The following is an 8,631-nucleotide window of genomic DNA, read 5'->3' as shown; positions in this document are numbered from 1 at the left end:
GCTCTTATTTTAAATTCCACCTTTTTTAGAAAAATATGTTCAGATACTCCTAAGTTGGTCCCCTCTGTCCCCTGACAAACCTTCCAATAAATGAAAACCAGTTAGGGTTACCTTTTTCACGAAACCCTCATAATTTTAAGTGTCTAAAATCAAAGACAAGAGATAAGGTAAGAAGAACTACTACACAATTTTCGTCTTTTTAAATGTTCATCAATTTGAAACAGGATAGATTTATTTTCCTGTTGTCAGCTTTTCACCCTTCTCTTCCTCTATATTTTCTTTTTTTCCATTTCTCCTGCTACTTTGCAAAAGTCTCTCAGAGTCTCTTTGTAATTCTTACCCATATTAATGAATTGTCAGCTGGAAAAAAAAAGTAGCATGGAAATGATACAGAAGTACCTGTTTCTGTGGTCACTGTGCTTCTTAAGCCCACTGGCTTCAGCTTTCCTGTCTGTAGCATGAGAGGCGTTGACTAGATAAGTCCAGTTGGTCTTCCAGCTTTAACATCCCTTCTCTGAATACAATCCCTAAAAGGTCAAGGCCCAGGGTTTCCGCCACAGCAGTTTTGCTCCCTCTAGAAAACATTAGATTCATAGAATGGTAGGTATGCCTGTTCTCCATGCTTGCCATGTAGAAACACAGTAAGGGAACATTCGTAACAAGCTTCATCCTCAAAAATCACATCTTCTATGGCTGTGAACTGTTTTTGATGTTTTGCAATGCAATCAATCTCAATATGATTGCAGAATTCCCCCACATATTTGTATCATAAATGCATCATTTTTATCTAAGAGTCTACTCTCCTGCCAGGACTTTCATCTACTGACCTGGTCAGATTGCAGAAAAGGGTCACATTTTCTCCCAGCACATATGGAAAACCTAAAAATAAAACCCCTAATTAACAGGGAGCTACATATTTCTATCACCCTCTGGACTTAGCCATGTTCTAGCACTTACTCTTGTGTATCAGGATTATCTTTTTCCAGATCTCTCTCCTGGGGTTGTCAGATAAAAATAGAATTCTCGGGTAAATTTGAATTTCAGATCAACAACAGAAAAGTTGTTAGTATGTTCCAAATACTACACAAACATTCATACTAAGCGTTTAGTTACTTACCTGAAATTCAAGTTTAACTGGTGTCCTGCATTTTTATTTACTAAATCTAGCATCCCTACTCTCTTCCTATGCAGACAACAAAATCCTTAAGAGAAGGGCCTTTATTTTATTTACCTCTGTGTCCCCAGTCCAAGCAGAGTATCTTCACATAGTAAATACTCAATTGTTGCTGAATTAACTGATGAAAGTACAAGCAAAACAACAATAGGATAGGTAGTGTTAGCAAATATTATTTGTAACCTAGTAGTTCATAAGGTGAAAATGAGTCATTCAACTAGGCTAAACTCAGTGTATGGTTAGACTAGGTCATGAAATGAATGCTTACAAATTTTGAGTATTTAAACATATGTGGGAGGAATTACTCTGATGTCTAGTTCAAACTCTTTATGAACCCCTTGATTTCTGATACAGTGTTAAGACAAGGACTAGTTCCAGCATACTCAGTACACCATTTCTAAAAGAGGGAAAATAACTAAGTTGGATGGTCATGGAAACTCAACTGAACTGAGAAGAATTTTTGCTCTCTTTAGTAATATTTTCCCTTGACACCTGGGACTGGTAAGCAAGGACACAATTAAGTTAATATAGCAACAATCAAACCATTTTCCACAGGAAATTTTAATTTAAAAAAAATTTCCAGTCAGTAATAAAGGAACATTTTGGAGAGATTTCACCATGAAATACATGTAATCAGATTTATACAAAAGAAAATAAGGACGCCAGGCTGGCTCAGTCTGTTGAGCATCCAACTCTTGGTTTCGGCTCAGGTCATGATCTCATGGATCATGGGACTGAGCCCCATGTCAGGCTCTGCACTCGGCAATGAGTCTGCTTGAGGATTCTCTCCCTCTGCCCCTATCCCCACTCACTCTCTTTCTCTCTAAGATAAATAAATCTTTAAAAAAAAAAAACAAATCTAAATTTGCCTCTATGTGTTATACTTGATTTTGTTCATTTTTGTTTTCTTATTTCTTATTTCTCTCCTTTTCTCTGACTCTCATTCTAAAATTGAGGATATTTGGATTTTAATTTTTAACAAATTACTGCTGACTATCTGCTATCTGGTGTTTTAAGGACTAGCTTCTTGTAAAAGTTGGGACACTCAGCTTGTTACCAAAGACTTATGTCCATCTGTTGCTTTCAGAATATGTTCTTGTATTAGTCCCCTCGGAGCTTCTGCTTACTCAACTGCAAGATGGAGAGCAGGATTCCTGTTTCACATGGTGGTTGTAACAATGCAGCAAAAACATATCCATAAAAACACAATTGCATAAAAACACTACAGATATATTGGTTTCCATGCATTATGAGTGTGGTCCGAGTGCGGGGAAGACAAAAGATATAAACACAATTGGATTCAACTTGAAAGCTGCCACAAGAGCATTTCTCTTGTAAACAGCCTGATGTCCCATGATAAAGAATAACTGACCTACTCGACTACATTAAATCTATATCTACAACCATCTTTTGGGACTCTACTGTGGTAGAAACTAGAAATACTGAGATAAAATAGATATAATTCCTGCCCAAAAGGAGCCCCATGTGAATGTCCTTGGAGATTTGTTAATTCACTTGATTCATCCCTCCAACAAATGTTCATCGAGTTTGTCGAGTTGGCAGAGTCTGTGCTAAGTATTATATCACTACAACAAAGAACAGGACACTCTTCATCTTTGACAGTCTTATGGTGTGTAACAAAACTAAATAAAATACTCTCTCAACCTCTTCCTCTATTATGAAAAATAAACACCGATGGCCTAAACTTCACCAACCACTTGTTCCTCAGTTGCTTTCAGTTGTGCTTTAGATACATAGATCAACTATGTATCTAAAAAGACTATTAAATAGATAAATACACATGCGCGCGCACACACACACACACACACAGGCACATCTTGAGATATTGTGTGTTCACTTCCAGACCACCACAATAAAGCAAACACTGCACTAAAGTGAGTCATACAAAAGTGCATAGAAAAGTTCTGTTTACACTATACTGTAGTCTACTAAGTGTGAAACAGCATTATATATAAAAACAATGTACATACCTTGATTAAAAAATACTTTATTGCTGGGGCACCTGGGTGGTGCTGTTGGTTAAGTGTCTGACTCTTGGTTTTGGCTCAGGTTGTGATCTCAGGGTCGTAAGATCAAGCCCCCTGTCGAGCACCCCTCAAGCCCCATGTTAGGCTCCAAGCTCAGCGCAGAGTTTGCTTAAGATTCTTTCTCCCTCTCCCTCTGCGCCCCCTACTCGCGCTCTATCTCTAAAATAAATAAATAAATCTTTAAAAAAATACTTATTGCTTAGAAATGCTAACCATTAACTAAGCTTTCAGCAAGTCATAATCCTTTTGCTGGTGGAGGGTCTTGCCTTGATGATGAGGGCTGCTGACTGATCAGGGTGGTGGTTGCTGAAGTTTGGGGTGGCTGTGGCAACTTCTTATAATTACAAGAGCATTTCTTATAACAATGAAGTTTGCCATATCAATCGACTCTTCTTCTCATGAATGATTTCTCTGTAGCATGTGATGCTATTTGATAGCATTTTACCCACAGTAGGACTTCCTCTCAAACCTGCCACTACTTTGGCAACTAAGTTTATGCAATATTTTAAGTCCTTTGTTGCCTTTTAACAATCATCACAGCATCTTCACCAAGAGTAGATGCCATCTAAAGAAACCACTTTCTTAGCTCATTTATAAGAAGCAAGTCCTCTTTCATTAAAGTTGTATCACAAGATTGCAGCAATTCAGCTGCATCTTCAGGCTCCACTTCTAATTCTAGTTCTCTTGCTATTTCCCCCACATCTGAAGTTACTTTCTCCACTGGAGTCTCAAACCCTTAAGTCATTCATGAGGGCTGGAATGAACTCTTTCAAACTCTTGTTAATGTGGATATTTTGACCTTTTCCCGTTAATCACAAATGTTCTTAATGGCATCTAGAATGGTGAATCATTCCCAGAAGGTTTTCAACTTACTTTGCCTAGATCCATCAGAGGAATCACTATCTATGGCAGCTACAGCCTTATGAAATAGTACTTCTTAAATAATAAGACTTGAAAGTCAAAATGAGGGTGCCTGGGTGGCTCAGTTGGTTAAGCGACTGCCTTCGGCTCAGGTCATGATCCTGGAGTCCCAAGATCGAGTCCCGCATCAGGCTCCCTGCTCAGCAGGGAGTCTGCTTCTCCCTCTGACCCTCTTCCCTCTCGTGCTCTCTATCTCTCAATCTCTCTCTCTCAAATAAATAAATAAAAAAATAAAAAATGAATAAAAAAAAAAAGAAAGTCAAAATGACTCCTTGATCCATGGGCTACAGAATGGATGTTGTGCTAGCAGGCATGAAAACAACGTTAATCTCATTGTATGTGTATGTCTCCATCAGAGCTCTTGGGTGATCAAGTGCATTGTCTGTCAATGACTGGTATTATTTTGAAAGGAATCTTTTTCTCTGAGCAGTACATCTCAACAGTGAGCTTAAAATATTCAGTAAACCATATTAAAAACAAATGTGTTGTCATTGAGGCTTTGTTGTTCTATTTCTAGAGCACAGGCAGAATAGATTTAGCATAATTCTTAAGGGCCTTAGGATTCTCAAAAATGGGGGTGCCTGGGTGGCTCAGTCTGTTAGGCATCTGCCTTTGGCTCAGGTTATGATCCCCGGGGTCCTGGGATTGGGCTCCACAAATATTAGCATTTTTAAAGTCTCATCATTTAATATGGGTAAGTTGGATACCTCTGAGACAAAAAGTATAAACTCTGGAAAAACTTTTTAAAATGTACAAATGTATGCATATATCTATATCTATCATATAATTTCTAAAATATATACATTTATATTTCATCCTTCTTTGTATAAATATATATATATATACTTAAATGGGGACACATGTGTATAGTGGTAGTCTAAAATGGCCCCCAAAGACACCAAGTATTAATGCTTAGAACCTGTAAATATTACCTTATTTGGAAAAAGGATCTTTATACATATGATTAATTTAAGGATCTGGAGATGGACAGATTATCCTGCATTAGCCAGGTGGGCCCTAAATGCAATTAAATATATTCTTATAAAAGGTAGACAAAAAGAGATTTGACAGAGGCAGAAGATGAGGAGGCAATGTGACCAAGGAAACAGAGATTGTAGTGTTGCAGCCACAAGCCCAGGATTGCTGGGAGCCAACAGAGGCTGGGAGAGGCAAAGACTAGATTACCCTGAGAGCTTCCAGAGAGAGCACAGCCCTTCTGACACTTTGATATTAGCCCACTGAAGTTGATTTCAGTCTTCTGACCTCCAGAACTGTGAGAGTATAAATTTATATTGTCTTAAGCTACCAAGTTTGTGGTCATTTGTTACAGCAGCAATGGGAAACACACACAAAGAGAGAGAGACACACACACACAGAATATGTACATCTCTGAAACCATCACTGTACCTGAAAAGGAAAAGTTGCACCCTCTCTAAAGGAACCAGAATTGGGAGGAATCTCTAAAAGACAAAAATCATATTGACTGAATTGATTAAAAGCCACAATCTAAGAATCTATGCTTAAACTTTGAAAATATGGGATTTGGCACCAAGAAACTCCATACCTGGAGAATGAGGGGTACCAGAGGAAATAAACATGGTGACTATTATAAGTGGCTGAGTCCATCAGCCCTGCCCTGCTGACTGGTCACACAATGGGAGGGATTGTTTAGAACAGGAAGGAGTAATAGAAAAATAGAAAAAATTAATTGACATCAGTCTTCTAATAAATAACACTGGGGGCAATATGATCATGAAAAAATATCTTCGAAGTTTCAAGAGAAGGTAACTTTGAGCCTAGAATTCCAATCTTAGCCAAATTACAAAGATGAAATTAAAATATTTTATACATGGAAGAACTCAGAATATTTACCACCAAAACTTTTATTATAAGAATTTCTTATGTATATCATTGAGGAAAAGATCATTCCTAGGAGAAAATATGGAATTCAAGAAGCAATGATGGTCAAAGAAATTACTAAAACTTATTGTAAACATGTATTGATTTGCTAAACAGAAACTTCTGTGTGGTAATAATAAAGGATATAGACAGGCTTAGGAAGAAAGCAGAGAGATTTTTAAATGTACCCATTTTCTTATCCAGTTGAAGAATATAATTACTAATTAAGCTTAGACACTGTTAAAAAATATACATTAATTACAAGGGACAAAAAAAAATTACCCTTTACAGAATAGAATGAGAATATCAAACATTGAAACAAGTTGAGGGGAAGACAGGAGGAGAAGGGCAGGAAAAAGGTGGGGGGATGCAACTAAAGTAGGCTAAATAAAAAATATGAAATATTTTCTACCCATTTCTTGATTGGATTATTTGTTCTTTGGGTGTTGAGTTCAGTAAGTTCTTTACAGATTTTTGGGTACTAGCCCTTTATCTGATAAGACATTTGCAAATATCTTTTCCCATTCTGTCGGTTGTCTTTTGTTTTTGTCAACTGTTTCCTTTGCTGTGCAGCTTTTTATTTTGATGAAGTCCCAGTAGTTCATTTTTGCCTTTGTTTCCCTTGCCTTTGGAGAGGTGTCTAGCAAGATGTTGCCGCAGCTGAGGTCGAAGAGGTTGCCGTCTGTGTTCTCCTCAAGGATTTTGATGGATTCCTGTCCCACATTTAGGTCTTTCATCCATTTTGAGTCTATGTTTGTGTGTGGTGTAAGGAAACGGTCCAGTTTCATTCTTCCGCATGTGGCTCTCCAATTTTCCCAGCACCATCTGTTGAAGAGACTGCCTTTCTACCATTGGATAGTCTTTCCTGCTTTGTCAAAGGTTAGTTGACCATAGAGTTGAGGGTCCATTTCTGGGCTCTCTATTCTGTTCCATTGATCTATGTGTTTGTTTTTGTGCCAGTACCGTACTGTCTTGATGATTATAGCTTTATAATAGAGCTTAAAGTCTGATATTGTGATACCACCAGCTCTGGTTTTCTTTTTCAAAATTCCTCTGGCTATTTGGGGTCTTTTCTGGTTCCATACAAATTTTAGGATTATTTGTTCCAGCTCTGTGAAAAAAGTTGATGGTATTTTGATAGTGATTGCATTAAATGTGTAGATTGTTCTAGGTAGCATAGACATTTTGACGGTATTTGTTCTTCCAATCCATGAGCATGGAATGTTTTACCATTTCTTTGTGTCTTCCTCAAATTCTTTCATAAGTATTCTATAGTTTTTAGAGTACAGATCCTTTGCCTCTTTGGTTAAGTTTATTCCTAGGTATCTTATGGTTTTTGGTGCAATTGTAAATGGGATCCACTCCTTAATTTCTTTTTCTTCTGTTTCATTGTTAGTATATAGAAATGCAACTGATATCTGTGCACTGATTTTTTAAATTTAATTTTACGATGTTATGTTAGTCACCATACAGTACATTATTAGTTTTTGATGTAGTGTTACATGATTCATTGTTTGCATGTAACACCCAGTGCTCCATGCAATATGTGCCCCCCTTAATACCCATCACCATACTAACCTACCCCCCACCCCCACCCCTCTAAAACCCTCAGTTTGTTTATCAGAGTCCACAGTCTCTCATGGTTCATCTCTCCCTCCGATTTCCCTCCTTCATTTTTCCCTTCCTTCTCCTGATGTCCTCCGTGCTATTCCTTAGGTTCCACAAATAAGTGAAACCATGTGATAATTGACTTTCTCTACTTGACTTATTTCACTTAGCATTATCTCCTCCAGTCCCATCCATGTTGATGTAAAAGTTGGGTATTCATCCTTTCTGATGGCTGAGTAATATTCCATTGTATATATGGACCACATCTTTATCCATTCATCTGTTGAAGGGCATCTTGGCTCTTTCCAGTTTGGCTATTGTGGATATTGCTGCTATGAACATTGGGGTGCATATGGCCCTTCTTTTCACTACATCTGTGCATTGATTTTATATCCTGTCATGTTGCTGAATTCCTGTATGAGTTCTAGCAATTTGGGGGTGGAGTCTTTTCAGTTTTCCACATAAAGTATCATGTCATCTCTGAAGAGTGAGAGTTTGACAACTTCTTTGCCAATTTGAATGCCTTTATTTCTTTTTGTTGTCTGATTGCTGAGGCTAGGACTTCTAATACTATGTTGAACAGCAGTGGTGATAGTGGACATCCCTGCCATGTTCTTGACCTTAGGGGAAAAGCTCTCAGGTTTTTCCCCATTGAGAATTATATTCGCTGTGGGTTTTTCATAGATGGCTTTTATGATATTGAGGTATGTTCCCTCCATCCCTACACTGTGAAAGTTTTAATCAAGGATGCTGTACTTTGTCAAAAGCTTTTTCTGCATCCATTGAGAGTATCATATGGTTCTCTTACTTTTATTAATGTACTGGATCACATTGATTGATTTGCAGATGTTGAACCAACCTTGCAGCCCAGTAATAAATCCCACTTGGTTGTGGTGAATGCTCCTTTTAATTAACTGTTGTATCCTGTTGGCTAGTATTTTGGTGAGAATTTTTGCATCCATATTCATCAGGGATATTGGT

General features: G+C 37.7%; 1 long non-coding RNA gene across 1 annotated transcript in view; it reads right to left on the bottom strand.

Moving 5' to 3' along the window:
• Window positions 1-262: 262 nt before the first annotated feature.
• The window catches only part of LOC113918564, a 38,003-nt gene continuing 29,634 nt past the window's right edge, over window positions 263-8,631 (bottom strand). Inside the window, exon 3 of the long non-coding RNA XR_003518611.2 lies at window positions 263-574. This is a non-coding gene — a long non-coding RNA (uncharacterized LOC113918564). The remainder of the gene's footprint in view (window positions 575-8,631) is intronic.

The sequence above is a fragment of the Zalophus californianus genome, chromosome 1 (assembly GCF_009762305.2).
Source record: "Zalophus californianus isolate mZalCal1 chromosome 1, mZalCal1.pri.v2, whole genome shotgun sequence".
Lineage (NCBI taxonomy): Eukaryota > Metazoa > Chordata > Mammalia > Carnivora > Otariidae > Zalophus > Zalophus californianus.
This window is presented reverse-complemented; position numbering and strand designations above follow the sequence as displayed.